Source organism: Takifugu flavidus, chromosome 4, assembly GCF_003711565.1.
Source record: "Takifugu flavidus isolate HTHZ2018 chromosome 4, ASM371156v2, whole genome shotgun sequence".
NCBI lineage: Eukaryota > Metazoa > Chordata > Actinopteri > Tetraodontiformes > Tetraodontidae > Takifugu > Takifugu flavidus.
In genome coordinates, this window is record NC_079523.1 from 17,643,939 (window position 1) to 17,661,331 (window position 17,393).

At 47.8% G+C, this 17,393-nt stretch overlaps 1 protein-coding gene and 1 non-coding gene across 10 annotated transcripts in view; one reads left to right on the forward strand and one right to left on the reverse strand.

The window, feature by feature from the left end:
* LOC130523564 (NACHT, LRR and PYD domains-containing protein 12-like) overlaps nt 1–17,393 on the forward strand; it is a 99,758-nt gene that overhangs the window by 11,579 nt on the left and 70,786 nt on the right. The gene's annotated exons all lie outside the window — the stretch shown is intronic.
* LOC130525068 (5S ribosomal RNA) lies at nt 4,902–5,020 on the reverse strand. Its single transcript, XR_008950348.1, has one exon. It is a non-coding gene; the product is annotated as a 5S ribosomal RNA (ribosomal RNA).

Genomic DNA, 17,393 nt, shown 5'->3' on the forward strand with positions numbered 1-17,393 from the left:
TCTATGTTGGCTTCCACAGATTGTGCATCCACTAGAAACTCAGTGTTTTTGAGGAACTACCAGGAGTGGCTGGAGTGGAGCCCAATGACGCTATAGCTACATATAGCTACATATAGATCACCGTTATCCTCAACCCAAAAGACCACCAGTTGGCGCAGCAATACTAAAGATAGGAGGTTGTTGTCGTTGCGCAGACGCGGAGTGATATCACGCACAAACGTGCCCTATGTTCTATATACCGTATGTTCGCGACCAAAGGGCGCACCGTATTAAAAGGTGCAGCCTCAGTTACGGGTGCTATTTCTGTATTTAACACATACATCAGGCGCTCCGGATTATAGGGCGCGGGCATGGTAAAACATACCGCTACCATAGCTTAAAACATGCATGCTAGCGTGTATTTAGCAATTTTGCAAAAGCCGGCAACCGACAACAATGTTTCTAAAATTAAAATTTTCATATTTTTCGTATTTTGTTATTAAACCCCGGAGGGCTGAAGCAGGACCGCTGTTAAAAATGTATCAGTCCGCGCTTCCAGTTCTGGTGCAACGTCCAGTTCTAAATGTATGAATCCGCGTATTGACGTTTCAACGTCCCATCAGTAAACGGAGAGATTTGGATATAGTCCCCCTGAGGTGGTGTTTTTAGAGCAGTTCTTAACAACTTTCTCTTTGCCTGATAAGAGGTCCAAACATTATTTTCATTATTTTAAAATTTGCCATTCAAGATCAGATACCACCAGGTATAATTCATTCACTAAATTTTCACAATTTCTTATTCTGTCAGGCTGTTTTTAAACCTTTGGCAACATAAAATAAAGTACTCAACTGGTATTATGTCAGGCTGGTTTACATCCCATTAAAGAAGCCAGCAGAAATAAAGCACAACAGTTACACAGACTACGCAAAATAATATAGAGGATATAAAAAACAGTGTTGAGATGGGTTTGTGTCACTTTAGTAAAATCAAAGCATTTTTCTTTATGTGCCAGCAATGAACACAATCTAAGAAGTCTCTGACACTAAACATATGGAGCTCCTATAGAACAAACTAAAGATTTGTTGTTATTAAGATAAAGAAATGCAACATTTCCCCCAGAGAAACGATGGCGATGGAAAAAGCCCTGGCTGTGTGTGTGCATCACAGCAGGCGTGGGTTCTCCTCTCTGGAGTCATGCGGGTCTCCTTTGAAGGGCAGATGAGGAGGTTGGTTACAGATTCCCCTCAGAAAGATGATTACGGTGCCAAAGGTCATCACCGGGGTAACCAGGAAGAGCAGAGTCGGTCTACTCTACGAGCGATGCCGCTCCAGTTATCCTTCTCCTGTCAGGACCAGACATTTACGCCACTTTTGATCTTTTTAAATCAGACTTTGGGTTGAGGACTCTGTTTGAACCCTCTGAGCTCATTGTAGTCGTTCTTGTTGCGCATGTGTTTAATGATGTAGTGGCTCCATCCACAGCCGGCTTGATCTCTGCGTACAGCTGATGGCTCCTCCCTCTTCTTGTGGTTTCATAGCTCCACACAGACACCAAAGCTCAGAACTCAAATGAGGCTACTGATGCTTCTATATCTCATGTGTTTAAATGTTTCTGGAAACGTACTCGCAGCGTGTGTGACTCGGGTCACCAGTCCGTGTCTCCCAGACTGTTTCTCAAACATCAGCTCACTGCGGGACTTCACACTGTCGTACTCCTCAGCCGAGGCAATGTAGCCCACTGAGCTGGATCGCCGCGGTAACGCTCCATCCCAGTACGGCTCTGCCTCAGCAGGGCGGGTAGTCGGCCGCTCACAGCAGGAGCCCCGTCTATAGTCGGCCGCTCATAGCGGGAGCCCCGTCCGTAGTCGGCCGCTCCTAGCGGGAGCCCCATCTATAGCCGGCCGCTCACAGCAGGAGCCCCGTCCGTAGTCGGCCGCTCACAGCAGGAGCCCCGTCTGTAGTCGGCCGCTCACAGCGGGAGCCCCATCTGTAGCCGCCGCTCACAGCGGGGTCCCCATCTGTAGTCGGCCGCTCCTAGCGGGAGTCCCGTCTGTAGTCGGCCGCTCCTAGCGGGAGCCCCGTCCGTAGTCAGCCACTCCTAGCGGGAGCCCCGTCTGTAGTCGGCCGCTCACAGCGGGAGCCCCGCCTGTAGCAGCAGCCGCCCCGTCTGTAGTGGGCCGCTCATAGCGGGAGCCCCGTCTGTAGTGGGCCGCTCATAGCGGGAGCCCCGTCTGTAGTGGGCCGCTCATAGCGGGAGCCCCGTCTGTAGTGGGCCGCTCACAGCGGGAGCCCCGTCTGTAGTCGGCCGCTCATAGCAGCAGCCCCATCTGTAGTGGGCGCTCACAGCGGGAGCCCCGTCTGTAGCAGTATCCCCTGCAGCAGGAGCCCCGTCTGTAGTCGGCCACTCAAAGTGGGACCCCGTCTGTTGTCGGCCGCTCAGGTTTCAAATCTCTTCTCAATATTCATCATCTGAACTGGAACCTGAAAATTCAAAGTTTCATGTTTGTAAATGAGATTCGGTTGAAGGTTTTGCCGAAGACTGTGGACTTCAAACCTTGGTCTTTTCATCCACCATGAATAAGTCCTCCTTGGTCAGATCTGGATCAAACGGAGTTTCCCATTTTCCTGTTTTACAAGTCATGGAATCACAGTTTAACGACATAAAAGAGCGACAGCGACAGTGACAGCAGTCTGTCAGACTTCCCGACCTACGTTAGACGGAGCAAGGTGACGGTGGAGCTGAGGCAGGACACCTCCGCAGAACCCAGCATGCATGCTTGGATGCAGAGCTTAAAGGAGACAGCAGAAGCAGATGTGATGAGGAACCCCTGGAATCACATCCCCATGTGGCGCTGCCCAGACTGAGCACAGGCGGAGAAGAAAACACTCCAGATGGGTCAAATAGCTTCTGCAGCATCCGTCCCATTGATGCTGATGACCTTGAGCAGGAGCAGAACCAGTGTGACACAGATGAGCCCGGTTATTAAAACCTCCTCCTGAACCAGAGCTGGTTTATTACCACCACCTCCTCCTGGACTAGAGCCTAGTTTATTACCACACCTCCTCCTGGACCAGAGCCTGGTTTATTACCAACACCTCCTCCTGGACCAGAGCCTGGTTTATTACCAACACCTCCTCCGGGCCAGAGCGTGGTTTATTACCACCACCACCTCCTCCTGGACTAGAGCCTGGTTTATTACCACCACCTCCTCCTGGACCAGAGCCTGGTTTATTACCACCACCTCCTCCTGGACTAGAGCCTAGTTTATTACCACCACCCTCCCTCCTGGACTAGAGCCTAGTTTATTACCACCACCTCCTCCTGGACTAGAGCCTGGTTTATTACCAACACACCGCTCCTGGACCAGAGCCTGGTTTATTACCACCACCTCCTCCTGAACCAGAGCCTGGTTTATTACCAACACCTCCTCCTGGACTAGAGCCTGGTTTATTACCACCACCTCCTCCTGGACTAGAGCCTGGTTTATTACCAACACCGCCTCCTGGACCAGAGCCTGGTTTATTACCAACACCGCCTCCTGGACCAGAGCCTGGTTATTACCAACACTGCCTCCTGGACTAGAGCCTGGTTTGTCTGACTACAGACGGGGCGCCCGCTAGGAGCGGCAGACTGCAGACGGGGCTCCCGCTGGAGCGGCCGACTGCAGACGGGGCTCCCGCTGTGAGCGGCTGACTACAGACGGGGCTCCCGCTATGAGCGGCCCACTACAGACGGGGCTCCCGCTGTGATGAGCGGCCCACTACAGACGGGGCTCCCGCTATGAGCGGCCCACTACAGACGGGGCTCCCGCTATGAGCGGCCGACTACAGACGGGGCTCCCGCTAGGAGCGGCCCACTCGACGGGGCTCCGCTATGAGCGGCCCACTACAGACGGGGCTCCCGCTAGGAGCGGCCACTACAGACGGGCTCCCTCTGTGAGCGGCCGACTACAGACGGGGCTCCCGCTGTGAGCGGCCGACTACAGACGGGGCCCGCTATGAGCGGCCCACTACAGACGGGGCTCCCGCTGTGAGCGGCCGACTACAGACGGGGCTCCCGCTGTGAGCAGCCGACTACAGACCAAGACCCAGTGCTGCTTTATAGGACGCAGAGAGGAAGCCGTCACCTCTTCCTGAGATCGGGGAGGCCAACTTCCCTTCTCTTTCTGCGGTGAATGTTTCCGTAGCAACCGTACCTGCAACTGAGAACAAGGTACATTTACTAATAATGTCAGAAACACTCACTGTCAGACGCAACCTTGTTTTATTTGAATCGTCCTGAACTGCGTGAACAGAGTCTTCTCAAAGCCAGCAAGCCGGGTTATTCAGGGTCCGTGAGGTCACAGAATTGTCAGCCAATATTAATCTGGTTTTACCAGAGCTGTTGCAGCGATGCTCATGTTGGAAACTAAATCCTTGTGCTCTGACTTTTCAGGTCGGCCCCAAACTGACATATGCACAGGTCTGTCGGATGCCACCCAGTAAGCGTGCCCCATCCCCAGACCTTCGCCCACCCTACCCAGACCTTAGCCCACCCGACCCAGACCTTAGCCCACCCTACCCAGACCTTCGCCCACCCTACCCAGACCTTAGCCCCCCTACCCAGACCTTCGCCCACCCTACCCAGACCTTAGCCCACCCTACCCAGACCTTAGCCCACCCTACCCAGAACAACAGCCCCAAGCAGCAGAGACTCGCCGTCCAAAAAGTGGAGATATTAATGGCTGTGAACGGACTTTTGTTTTCTGTCTTTACAAATGAGGCCGATTCTGTCCAGTGAGAAATCACAGAATCTGAAAACACTGACTTTGATGAGTGTTTAAAACCATTACAAGTGTTTAAACACCATTTATACATGAATGTGTGAAGAATGTCCAGGTACAGGTGAGTTACTGATGGACGTAAAGTGGAGGAGTGCAAAAAGCTTACAGCACCTGGTATTCCCAGGCGGTCTCCCATCCAAGTGCTAACCAGGCCCAACCCTGCTTAGCTTCCGAGATCGGACGAGATCGGGCGTTCTCAGGGTGGTATGGCCGTAAGCGAGAGCAGGTGCAAGAAAATGGCCTTTTGAAGTTAATACACTCAAACTTATTTTCTTGAAACATTTATTCTGGTGGAGGTTGTCCATTTTGCTTTGTCACAGTCCAAACCTCAATGTTGGAGCAGCCTCCAATCCATTCCCCCCAAAAGAAAAGGCTATATAGCCTATGAGCGTCATATCATCAAATCTGCCTAGATCGGCTTGGATGAGAGGTGAAACGCCTTCAAAAAAATCAAACAAGATTCAACTCCGATAAATGAAATCAACTTAAAAGCAATGTGCCATGGCCGGGAGCTAAACGGCCCTAAACCGTTTCTCATTCATTTTCAATGGTAGTGCTAAACCACTACGGACGCAATATATTTCCGGCCGCTATGATCCCGTGGCGCTGTTCTGCCGTTTCTATGAAGAGCGGCTCCTCTCCGAGGATCGGCCATTCTTGGTTCATTCTTTGGTAAACTTCGCTGAAGGTAAGTTTGGGCTTGATTTCCTACTAAATTAATGAGGAAACTTCTCGTAATTGTGCATAGGCTGTGGTCAATTTTGTCCTAAATTAGCAAGGAACGTGTTATAATTGGCCCTAAATTATAATGTACTGTATTTGTCATGCTACAATATACTCATATCTTGTCAAGCTAGTTTTTCATAAATTAAATGACACGATAGTGATGAATGAACTTGTTCATATTTTATATTCAAGTAACCGATTTACTTGTCGTGGCACTGAAATCTCGGTATCATTATTATTATTACTATAATTATTATTAGTAGTAATATTAGTAGTGGTAGTATTACATTTTATTACATCAAATGTGTGTTTTTGTTTCCAATGTCTTTGAGAGGGGATACTGTCCTCCTGCCCCCCCCAACATGTTCTCACCACACACACACACACACAGACGCCCACACACACACACACACCACACACACACACACACAAACACACACTTACACACACACACACACCATCACTTTCCAGTCTTTTCCTCACTAGCCACACCAGGTACTGACCTTCTGAACTCCTGAATCGACACCCCAACAACCTTGATCTTACACTTTCACACCTACATGATAATTGCATGTGTGCGCACACTCACAAACACACACACACACACACACACACACACACACACACACACACCACACACACACACACACACACACACACACACACACACACAGAGCTTACACATGGTACCACACTTTATCTTTTACTGGCCTAAGATTCCTTTGATCACATTTATCAGGTGTGATTTGAAAAATGGGTGGAACTGTTTTATCAGTGTCTAATAAAAATGAGAAAATTAATAGACATTTTTCCTTTATGTCAGCTCAACATGCAGAAGCAATTCGCCTTTTTCCCTGGGAAACTTCAGGTCGTGTTCCTCAAGGGGCCTCTTGGGTTTCTCCTCCAGGAGCCATCTGATGAAGCCAAACGGGTGAGTTCCACTCCTCAGGACAAGTCTGCGGCCATGAGGGAGGACCTCGTACGGCAGAACGCTTTGGCCGTCATCCGACAAAGAGGGGGGGATCCCTCAGATAAGATGGAGGTGCAGGGAGACTATGTCCTGCAGTTTGGTAAATATAAAGGGAAGTCATTCAGATGGCTTTTGCAGAATGACGTAGGATACACCGTGTATCTGATCAAGAACGTGCAGAGCGAGGAGGCAGCAGGTCTCTGTATGGCTGACAGCCACAGTAAGGACAGCCTCCAGTCATTTGTGAGTTATGCCCTCAGTTTCCAAGAAATCCAGGCTCTCCTCACTTATGAGGCCGGAAGAGGGGATGGAGTGACTGCCTCATCTGAAGACGACCAGCTGGTTGGATTTGGTGCCCGAGCCAAGAGCACGTGAAGGAGATCTGGGACAAGCAGAGGTGATGGCTATGCTGATTTTGTCATAGGCAGGCGCTGCGTTCCAGGTACACGAATGTCCAGGTTGCAGCAGAACCTGCTGAAGAGGCAGCAGCCCACCACATCTTCCACACCTGCTGAGCATCCCATGAAGGCCCCAGCTGAGCCCCTGGGTATGCTCATTCCTTCATGTGACAAGTTCAACTTTGGGAAAAGGTTTTTTTCTTTTCTACTAATAACCTGTAGCCGGTATTTTTGTCTTTAACACAGCCATGGAGGAGGACGTGGAGATGGAAAGGGAGATGCTGAGCATCCATAACTCTGATCTGCAAGTCCAGAGCTGTAAATACACCGTTACCACATTTATTTCATGTCAGACAAACAAAGTCCATGCCGTATCTGATTTCTATTGTTTTTCTTTTCATCTGTGTGCAGATGCTATGCCAGTAGCAGCAGCCGCCCTGCCGAGAGTGCCACCAGGAGCAAAGACAGGTTTCTGAAAAATAGGTTTCAGAGCTGGAGTTCCGTTCCTTTCCATGAAGAATTCCTCTCCAAATCTGAAACTTATCTTATTATTTTTGTGTTCTTGATGTTCCGGCCGAGTTCCTTTAATATTACTCTTCATATGTTGGTGTGATAATAACCGTCGTGAGGACTATGAATTGATCCGTGCAATGATGAACTGATATTGACTATGAGGAGGAGGGTAAGTGTTTGTTTTTGTTCTCTTTGCATGCTTCGTTGAAAAACAGTTTCCTTTTCTTTTTATTTAGGGCTGATGAACAACCTGATGTCTCTGTAATGTCCAGCTGACTGTTCTTTCCATGTTGTCATCAGGTGAAGTGACTGTAATTTCTTAATAGCAAGTCTGCACTTGTTTTCAGGACCTGACTCTTGCACGGCACAGACCTCTGACGGCAGAGTGCCTCCTTTGATGGACTCTACCCAAGACCAAAAGAGTGGGATGTTAAACCATGTACATTTCCCCCATTCCGTGGGGTGTTGAACAATAATAAAGTGTCCCGGGTGATTCAAATTGACACGATTCTTTGTCACTGACATGGAAAAAATCTGACGTGTGAGCTCTGGAATGAAACCAAGTGTCCGAGGCGCGTGTGTGTTTCCTTGTATCGTGTGTTTATATCATGTGAGGGCGGGGGCACTGAAATTGTCTCTTCAGTAATGATAACTTTATGTTGTTCAACTGTCTTCTTTACTTTATCCTAGTTCCCATAGCTCCTGTTCCCATGCCTGTCCCTGACCACGACATGAGCAAGTGGATCTGCTCACAACATCAAAAGCTGTGGATGAGGACGGAGCTTCAACAACTTGGGTTGTGGCCTGGGTCCCGACCAGTGCATAACCCTGGGAACGCAATTTCTCTTTGGCGTCTTCCTCCTCAGCCGGAGCTACTGGACATGGTGGCTGAGCTCCCGTCCCCCAACTTTTTTCAGCTCCATCCATTTTTCATTTGGAAGCCAGAGAGCCACATCATGGTCAGGTTGAGGAACAATGACATCCTGCCGTGCCTCCATAGCTGTCCTCGTCCTCAGGTGGTCTCTGCAGGCGTGGGCAGACCTCGAGTGATCGTCAGCGTCCGTGGCCAGTATTTGATCTTTTCCTCGCGACTCTGCTGCAAGGCCTGTCGCAGGAACTGGTCCTGACAACCCTCCATGGGTGGAGAAGCTGCCCGTGCGCTTTACTAACCTTTTGCCTGCATTCCTGATTTACAAGAAGGTTGGGGTGGGGTGTCTGTGTCCGGATTCTACCTGACTGACTGCCTGCTGGATGAGTTCAAGCGTCAACAGCCGTCTCTGACCAAGCTCCTCCAGGGCACGTTGGGGCAGGTTTTCAGGTCGGACCACACGAGGAAGATGGCGAGGAAGGTGACACTGGCATCTGGAGCCATGTCCAGTTTGGCAGTGATGAATGAGAACTGGCTCATTGTGTCCTGGGTGATGGTTCAGGCTGAGACAGAAAGGTCCCTGCATCCGATGTAGCAAGGAATGGCCCAGAGGTACAGCCACGCTGGGGTGGGAAAGGCCGGCTACCACTGGATGGACAGGTGAGATCAGCCATCTTCTTTGTTTGCCGTCATTCAAACTGAAAAATGCTCCATGCTAACCCTAACCCTATCCATGCTGAAGACGTGGCGCGTTCAGAGGGTTCACATCCTCCGTGGTTGCCTCAGTGACCCAGAACTGTCTGAGGGGATAATGTACAGGGACGGAGGGACCCTTCAGCTAAACCACGTAGCGAGCGAAGGTGCCAAAGTCCCCGTCTGGATCCCTGTCCGTGGTACATCTCAGCAGGAGGGCTACCATTTCCAGCAGGCCCAGTGGGTCACGGGTACGCAGGTCTCCCCTGAACTGTTCCAGGCCCAGGCCATGACCGGCGTTGTGCGGTGGAACTTTCAGCGACCGGTAGACATGAAGAAGCCCGGCGCCGTCCTCCCTGCTGTCTTTGACCCTGCCTCAATGTGGGAGTTGAACTCTGCTTCCATGGCAGTGACGGGACAAGACAAGTGCCCTGCGTTCACCTCTCTGACAGAGACACTGGAGAAAGGTTTGGGCTGGAGTCCAGAGAACCGGGCTGCCGTCCGCTCCCTCTGGACTGGGACAAACACAAAATGCAGTGTATATTACTTTCTGTTATTAAGGGATGGATATTAATGTGTTTTCTCAATAGCCCATATCGCGATAATATGAGTTACTAAGGATGCATTATTGCTTTGTTTGTGTTCCAGACGTCTCTGGAGCTTTGCCCCTGCCGCTGAAGTCCTCGCCGAGGAGCGCCCGCACTGGACCCATGAAGACTGGTGGTGGAGTGTTTGTCTTGGACCACACACGCTGGACTCTTCCCATGAAAGACGCTATTGATAGTTTGCTGCAGTATCATCATGGGGACAAGGACATCCTGAGGCTCGTGGATCGAGACTACGCAGACATGGTCCATCGGTCTGCGGCCGATCCGAACAGCTTGCTCCGCCCACAACCAGGTTTCACATATCCCGCTATGTGAAGCATCTGGCAAAGCTGTTGAACACCAGTTCTTCTCTGAACACCAGCCCAGAGAAGCTCCTGGAGACTCAACAGCTGTGGTACTCCTTGACAGAGGGGAGCAAAACAACCAGCGTTCCTGTAGTCACCATGGAGACGGCTGTTGTCACTCCTCCCACAGCCGCCCTGCCCACGCCTCTGACGCAGGATTCCATTGAAAAAATTGTGCAGAGAATTCTAGAGATGGAGCAGCAGCAGCAGCGACCAGAGCAGAAGATGAGACAGACGAAACCCTGTCTGGCCTGTGGACAGCCCAAGTCTCCGTATGGGACGGGTGGATCTTCCATCCACTTTTTCTATCAGCAGGGTCCTGTTCGCTACTTCTACTGCTCAAGGAAGGTGCATCAGACTGATGCTGCTGAGGGACTCTCTGACCCCAGAATGCCCTTTGAACAATTTGCCGCGTCAGAGTTTTTCCAGAGGGAGCTGGAGGCCACCAAAAAGCGTGTGGAGGACAAAGCTCAGAGACAGATCGGCTGTGTTTAGCTTCATGATGGCGTCTCAGATGATATTCTTTCATTACCGCCACCCTTTCTCCACTCAGAAGACACCCAGGTTTCCCAGCTGCCTCCGTGAACATGTGCTCCCACTCCCCCTTGTTTGAACCCCCGGTTCTCAGTGTCCACCTTCCCTTTTGCCATTTTATGGGGATCTGAAAGTTAACTTTTGCTGTTATGCTAATGACTACTGATAAATAATGAAATGAAGCCACCTCCCGCTCAGATTGTCACCGTTGCATTGTGGGAAATGTAGTATTGGCCTGTGTAAAACATCTGCGGCCTGTGGGCCGGTTCTAATAATAAATCAATATCATCCCGGGGGCCATAGAAAACCCTCGACCTTGACTCTGACATATGAGCTTTAAATGATTTCTTTTGACTCCCATTTATTTGGCTGTTTGGATATCATCTTTGCTAGTGTGTGTGCGCGCGCACGCTCTATGGAACTGGCATAAAGGATGTTAAAATTAGTCTAATTAGTCTAAATTAAATAAAAATGCATCCATTCATCATTCCCAACAGGCGGTGTTTGATTAGAAACTCTTTCTGAACTCTGGTGCTCTGAAACATCTCCGCTTCCATTTTCAGCTGTTTTTATTCTCAATAACATCAAATCATCCATCCATCCAAATCGTGGTCCTGTTGGACCACCAAAGGACAAACACTTTCCATTTAGCACGGACAAAAAAACCCAAATCCTGTTTAGCAATGAAGCTGTGGGGAGAGTTTGAGGAGCGTTTCTGAGGAACACGCTGCCATATTGGGTCCAAGCTGCTGGGGTTTTTGTTGTTTCCAGGTGAATCGGTGGGCAGCGGCGTTACCGCCTGTCTCTGCCCCCCCCTCTCTCCCCGTGGTCGTGGTCACGCCGGGCATCTTTACTGGTCCCGTTTTAAACAGGTTCTGTTGGGAACAGGTGTTCTCCAGAACTGTATTCAGGCTGCTGTGCTGAAGGGGGCTGTTTTCAGTAGCAATAGAGCCAGAGTGTGCCTGCTCCATATGAACCCCCCCAGGCCGTGCTTTCCTCCTGGCTGAGCCATAATCAGCTCTGGATGGACTGGTTCACGCTTGGACTGAGTCAAGATTTGATAGCTTGACTGATTCTTACAGTTTTGGATCAAACCCCCATCTGCTGATTCCAGGAGATCTTTAAAGGATCTCAGAGCTTCAGATTTATGAAGCCTGCTCAGCCCCCGGCAGCGCTGATGAAACCATTTCATTCCTTCAAAAAAGCAGAACATGAAGCTCCAGAAAAGGTTTTTGGATCAAGTTTCCAACAGAACGAGGACAAGTGGGTAAAAGCGCCACTTTAAAGCCTCCAGGCCTCAGAAAACATCCACCTTTAGGATGCCTGACTTTAGAGGATCGTCGGTTCGCTCCGAGCACAAGAACAAACATTTTTAACCTCAGTCCAAGAACATCTGACCTGAAATGATCAAAAAGCTTCAGCGTAAAAAGATGGTGGAGAGAAAGCTGCTGGGAGGTTCTCAGAAGAGAAGTGGCATTAAAGCCAGCTGGAAGAGTCCAGCCTGCTTCCTGCTCCTCCAAACAGGCGTCTCCACACCAACACTGAGGAACACGGGCTTCTGTTCTTCTTCTCTTCTCTTCTGACTATTGTGTGTTTGATGAATGCAGCATCCACTCACTGCCCCCCCCCCCCCCCCCCCCCCCCCCCCCCCTCATTTACACTGCTCCTGGTTTCACAATGCTCCTCAGACAGATGCAACCAGAGACACTGATGCCGTCAGACAATAAACCTGAGTGTTTTTGTGTCCGGTTATTAACATGTTCCATGCTTTTCCTTCTGCAACAGTTCATCACACACCTGCTCAGGGAAACCTCGGTGTAAAGGAGGTGAAGCCGTGCCTCAGTGACTCTACTTTGGTGTTTTAGAAACTAACAGTTATGATGAATATACAGTGTGCACGTACGCGCACACGTGTGTATAAACACTTAATACGTGCGCGGATGTAGACTTTTTAGTACTTTGGGTTCATAGACTTTTTAGTATTTTGCAGATACGTGTCTGTATATAAACCAGATCCTCCTGTAATAAAGAACTAAAGGCTGACTGTTGTCACGTGACCCGTCTCCGTCTGTGTCCGATGATGGAACCTGCCTGGAACATCTGGTCCACAGAAAAAGCAAAACAGCTCACAGAACTGGTCCAGTTTAGACCCAAAAATGACAATAAATAATGAAAATGTGTGACACAATAGAAAAATGGACGAACTTTCTATTGGTCATTGACAGTTTCACTCATCAGAATTCATCAGAAATATTTAAAAAACCAACAAACTACACACAGAACCGCAAAGTTTAGAGCTTAAAGGGAGCGACAGGTGAAGATTTAAAGCTCAACGCAGCTGAAGAAGTTCCAAAAAGGAGAAATATCATGTGGTGCTTTACCGCCACCCGGTGGACACGCGTGGAACTGCAGACAATAGTTAAACGCGCTCCGACACATTCTGACCTCTGCTGCTCCTCCTGGACTCCAGGGCTGCAGAAATATGCTGCTTTTACAAGTCTTTCAAATCTGTCAAGCATCATAAATCTTATTTATTTAGCTTGGTTGAATAATGGTGGAGAATGGTGTCCGAAAAGCGTCTTTATTTTAAAGTGAACAAGAACAGTTCGGTCCGCGTTCACAGAGAGGCGGAGAGACCTCGAGAGAGTCCAAAACAAGTCCGCGAGGAAAACTCTCCAAAATAGTCAAGCCACAGAAGTCAGGGTTTGGCGATGAGGACGAAAACCTCCGCCGCTGGCAGACGGGAGTTCTGTCCTTAAATCTAACGGGAGATTGAAGAGAGACCGCAGGTGCGTGTGTCTGCGGGGCCACTGTGGCTGATGAGCGGCTCCTCCACGCCCCCTGCAGGTAGACACCAGCAACAACGGTCCCAGAAACTGGGAACCCAACAAACCAGTTTTTCAAAGTATTCCTTTCAGACTAAGCAGGAAGACTGAAGACCGACAAGGTGAGTGGAAACGAAGAGCATTATTGAAAAGAATTGACAGTTGTGTTTGGAGATAAAATCAAGATTTGATTCAACTAGACTTCATATTTAGTTTTAGCACAAAACATCGTTATACATTATAAATGAAAAGGTCTTATTTAACATTCTTATAGTCTGGCTTTAGTTATAGTTGAATAGTCTTTCTAAGTGAAGTTTAGTTTATTTTTCTGCTCTTTGCTACTGATTCTAAAAGAACTTTAACCCTCCCAGAATGTTTTAATGGTAGTAATATATACGCCATGAAGCTGTTGATTAGGTTTTAAAAGTGAAAGTATTCTGTTCAGACGAAGCAGGAAGAGCGACATTTTGTGACAGGTGAAAAGCTCATAAAGTTATTAGAGCTGTTCAACAGTCCAGGTTACAGCTGGATATTTTGGTATTATTTAAGACAATAAACTTTAAAAATAATTAAATAAATCCACACAGGATCACAGGACACCAACAGGATTTTGGGTTCATGTTGCACGTTTTCTCACAGTGGTTTATTGTTCTATGTTGTGGAACCACTGTGAAAGAAATGCAGGAGTGGGTGTCATTTCTTTCATCTATTTTAAATAGAGCAGTGATCTTTGAGGACTTGGATCATAGAAATAATTGAAGAGGGGAACAAAGAAGGGAAGTTAAAAAGTCCTGACTAGTATGTTTATGTAGCACCAGATAATTTAGTGGCTGAGCTGAAGACAGTCCTTTCACCATGTTGGCCTGTGGAAAACCAGTGTTGTCGGCCCGATGGACCAGCGTCCCCGTCGTTGCCGGACCACCGTTGGCCACCAGTTGGGTTTTGGGATCAAAGTGGGGGCGTTTCCTGTATCCGGTTCTCCTCACGGATCCATGACTACAACATGTTGCTGCAAGTGCAGAGACGTTTGCTCTGGAAAGAACTTTAGAGCACATTCAGTGCTGCAGGATGAGGGGCTGGAAAAGGTGCCAGTTCTTTTCTCACTGCAGGGAACAGTTAAAAAAAGCAGCTTAAACTCTGAAAACATGAAAATGATACAGAGACATCATTGATTTATTGATTCAGTTGTTATCCAGAATGGATTAGAAATGTTCCTGTTTGATAAAAATGCAGTGAATTGGGATTATTTAACTCCAACCTCTACAGATTATTTACCTTCATCACAGTCTCATCACTATTTCTGATGTTTCCTCAGGATGGACGAGGACAGAGCAGAGTCCACAGTGCCCAGCTGTGTGTCCATGAAGAGCTACATGTCCAAAGACCGCCCTTTCAACTTCGGTATTGGAGCTCAAGGCTCACCTTTAAAGTAAGGTTTTCTGAACCACATAACTCTCCTTAGAACATTTCACAACCATACAAAACATCATTTTGTGGGTATTAGCCTCCACTATCGTGAAAAATGAAATTCATCAGCTCTTAAAATGAAACGGTGCACCAACATGTCAGGCGTTCGCTCCCATTAACTCCCATGTTAATTTTAGTGTGGTAAATCTTTTAAAACTGAAAATTGCTTGTGTTTTTAACTGGTCATTTCTCCTACATGGGTTAACATCATCTCACTAAAATTCCTAGGCATATATTTTAAAGTTGCTTGTGTTTTTAACTGGTCATTTCTCCTACATGGGTTAACATCATCTCACTAAAATTCCTAGGCATATATTTTAAAGTTTCCCAACAATATCCATCATTGCAGAGTGCTCCAGCTCTCCATTTAGATACGGATGGGTAAGACATGGCAGGTCTGTGCAGCTTGTTCTGCCACACTGTTCCACCACATGTCATGAAAATTCATTAAAAAGTCTATTTATAAGGCTCCTGGTTCTAATAAACCCATAGACAACAATATCAGTCATTTCTAAATGGTTGAAATAAGCTTTTGAATACGCGTGAACTCTGTGCTATTTAATGATCAGTTTCAGAGACCAGACGACTGTATTTGGAGCATAAATGGAGAACTTTTGTTCTATTCTATGAGTTTATATTCCTGATTTGGCACTTTTATTTTTAACATAAATTCACAATGAGAAAAGCCACTAAACACTTAAATCAAATACACTTTTCTCCAACTAAACAAGCTTAAATAACGTAAATAACTTTATATTTTTTGCTCAGTGTTCATTCAATCTTCAACTGTCAGAGCAAACTGAAAGTAGAAGTGAACGCAGCCTTTCTTAGGCGTTGCTAACGCCCAGTAGACATGTATAACCACTATTCCCATTTTTGACAGGTATCAGAAACGGTCTGCTTCCATTGGAGATTCCTCCTGTCCCGAGGGTGAAAACAAACGGAGAACTGAACTGCAGACCGCCGACCTGAACAACAGCGTCTCACGTAAGCTCGTACATTTGTATTTATAAGATACTTTTGGGTCGGAATAAAGGAACAACTTGTGTATTTACAATGTGCAAGAGAAGATCCAGAGAGCACTTGTTTGGTTCCACTGGAACCCCTGGACCCTCTTCAGACCTTCCTAAATGCTTAGACAGTATTTAGCAACATTTAGTCATTTAGTTCTGGAAAGTGTTAAAGAGCTGAAGGCAGGTGACCTTTACAGGACAATGGGTCTGCTGAGTATGATGTGTTTGGAGAAGGTTTGATGTGTTTTTCTAATATCATCCAGCTTTTACCAGCTGTTTAGTCCAAGCAAACTCTTGGAAGACATGGAAATGGTTGTTATAGACTAAATTACATTGAAACCCAATGAAATAAAAGAATAGGTGTACATAAGAAGACATAACATTTCAAACTGACAGTGAGATGGGTCATGACCCGACTGTTGCTTCTATCATTCAAACATGACAGAATATTTTCCAGTTGAGGACATCTGTGTTACTGCTGTAGATGACAATTGTAAAAGGATTTAAAAGATTGTTTGTTTCAGAGGGTGGTGAACTGCAGGAGGTGATAGAAGGTCATAAGATGAGTCTGAAGAGAAGATGTGAACATGTGACTGAAGGAACTAATGAAGCAGGAAGTGGAACCCTGCTGAACAAGATCTACACTGAGCTCTACATCACTGAGGGACAAAGTGAGGAGGTGGACACACAACATGAGGTGAGACAGCTTGAGAGAACCTCCAAGAAGAACATCCAGGACACTCCAATCAAGTGCCAGGACATCTTCAAAGTCTTATCTGAGCAACAGAGACACATCAGAGTGGTTCTGACCAACGGTGTCGCCGGCGTTGGAAAAACCTTCTCAGTGCAGAAGTTCAGTCTGGACTGGCAGAAGGTTTGGAGAACCAAGACATCAGTCTGGTGCTTCCGCTCTCATGCAGGGAGCTGAACTTGATCAGAGATGAGCAGCACAGTCTTCTCTCACTGCTTCATGTTTTCCATCCAACATTACAGAAGATCAGAGCAGAAGATCTGACTGTCTGGAAACTTCTGTTCATCTTTGATGGCCTGGATGAAAGCAGATTTTCACTGGGTTTCAACAACCATCAGCTCATCTCTGATGTCACACAAGTATCGTCAGTTGGCGTGCTCCTGGTGAACCTCATCCAGGGGAACCTGCTTCCCTCAGCTCTCATCTGGATCACCTCCAGACCTGCAGCAGCCCATCAGATTCCTCCCTCGTGTGTTGACAGGATCACAGAAGTACGAGGCTTCACTGACTCCCAGAAGGAGGAGTACTTCAGGAGGAGGTTCAGTGATGAAGATCTGTCCAAGAGAATCATCTCACACATCAAGGCCTCCAGGAGCCTCCACATCATGTGTCTGATCCCAGTTTTCTGCTGGATCACTGCTATAGTTCTGGAGGACATGATGACCAGAGACCAGAGAGGAGAGCTGCCCCAAACCCTGACTGACCTCTACTCACACTTCCTGAGGGTTCAGATAAAGAGGAAGAAGCAGAAGTATGGAGGAAAGCCAGAGGAACTGACTGAGGCTGACAAAGAACTCCTTCTGAAGTTGGGTCGGCTGGCGTTTGAACATCTGGAGAAAGGAAACATCATGTTCTACTCAGAAGACCTGGAGCGATGTGGA